The sequence below is a fragment of the Propithecus coquereli genome, unplaced genomic scaffold (assembly GCF_000956105.1).
Source record: "Propithecus coquereli isolate 6110/MARCELLA unplaced genomic scaffold, Pcoq_1.0 Scaffold688, whole genome shotgun sequence".
Classification (NCBI taxonomy): Eukaryota; Metazoa; Chordata; class Mammalia; order Primates; family Indriidae; genus Propithecus; species Propithecus coquereli.
Window position 1 is genome coordinate 80,316 of NW_012152929.1, and position 1,768 is coordinate 82,083.

Below are 1,768 nucleotides of genomic sequence, written 5' to 3' on the forward strand. Positions count from 1 at the left end.
AAATATTCACCAGAGAATGGAGATGTGTTAAAAAAAAAAGAAAAAGAACCAAAAGATGATGGGAAAAATTTCCCCAGTCTGATGAAAGGCATCAAATACAACTCCAAGAACATTAAAAACCCTACCCTGCATTTTTGGTCAATTTGAAAAAACAAGCATATGGAATTTACCCTCCCACATGAAACAACAAGAATCAAAAAAAAGAGGAAAGAAGTACAAAATAAATGAAACAACAGTTGGAAATTCACTTGACATAAGTCATTGTAAAACAGTGCAATGGACAATTCCCTATTCTAGATGAAAGAACAAAAACAAGCGAGATGAGCCCTGTGATTGCGCAAACTTACTGCCTGGAGAATATTTCCAGGCTGTGGTATGAAACACGAACCCAAGTTCATGGGAATTGGAATTGAGAAGATAGAGCTGAAATATGGGAAGACTGAAATGGTTAAGAAAAAGAAGAGTAAATTAAATCAAAAGAAATTAAATAAAATAATAAACATCAGAATAGAGACCAATGGGACAGAAAATAGAAAAGAAATAATAGAGAAACATCAATAAAACCAAAAGCTGGATCTTTAAAATCAACATAATTGATGAAGCTCCTGCCAGACTGATCATGAAAATAGAGGGAAGATAGAAATTATCAATATCAGGATATGTGACATCACTACAGGTTCTATAGGTATAAATAGGATAATAAATATTAGAAACAAGTTTTATATACCAATAAGCTCAACACCTTAGATGAAATGGATAAATTCCTTGAAAAACACAAACTACAAAAGCTCATTTAAGAATAAACAAATAAGAATAAATGGATACTATCTAGTCTGTACTTCTTAATGAAAATGAATTTTAGTTAAAAATTTTTGCACAAATTAAACTACAGTCCCTTATGGCTTTACTAGTGAATTCTATCAAACATTTGAGGAGGAGCGAGTATCAATTTTACCTATTTTTCCTCCCAGAAGATTGAAAAAGAGATGATATTTCTCATCTCACTCAATGAAACGAGCACAACTTTGGAATACTGGAAAGACTAAATGTTTTCCTCATAAGATCAGGAGAAATACAAAGATGTCTTCTCTTATCACATCTATTTAACATTGTACTTGGGATTCTAGCAAGTGCTATATCACAAGAAGAAGAAAAAAAAATCAGAGTATAAAGAAAAATATAAAAACGTCTTCCTCCACAGATACTATAATGATTCATGTAAAAATTCTAGTGTAAACTACAAAAATATCTAGAATAATTGAATTTAACAAGCTTATAAGCTATAAGACCAGTATACGATAATCAAATGTATTTCTATTTATTTACTAAACAACAATCATAAATCAATATTAAAATTGACATTTATAATAGATAAAATTATTAAATACTGTGGAATGAATATAAAAGAGATGTAAATAATCTTTGCAGTGAACATTACAAAACATTGCTAGAGAAAGTAAAGACCTACATAAATAAAGAGATTCAAAACAATTCCAGATTCCTCTGCTCATTGACATATTAACAATACTGAGATTTCCAACACATGGACATGGTTTATATCTCTAATACAAGGGTATTATAATATTATACTTAGTATAGTATTCCAGAAAGACATAGCTGTACATCCTGTGGATGTCTTTTTGGTTGTCTGCTTTACACTATTTGAAAAGTTTAAAAAAAACGGCATTGGAAATGTCAATTTCATTCAGACTGTACCAAATTAGCTATAATCATGTAGCCATTACATCTCATGATGTTTTCCTATTTT

The 1,768-nt window shown here is 30.0% G+C and overlaps 1 protein-coding gene across 1 annotated transcript in view; it reads right to left on the reverse strand.

The window, feature by feature from the left end:
- The window catches only part of LOC105823634 (protein eyes shut homolog), a gene marked incomplete at its 3' end in the record, with an annotated part of 141,375 nt that overhangs the window by 43,199 nt on the left and 96,408 nt on the right, over nucleotides 1-1,768 (reverse strand). The window lies entirely within an intron of this gene.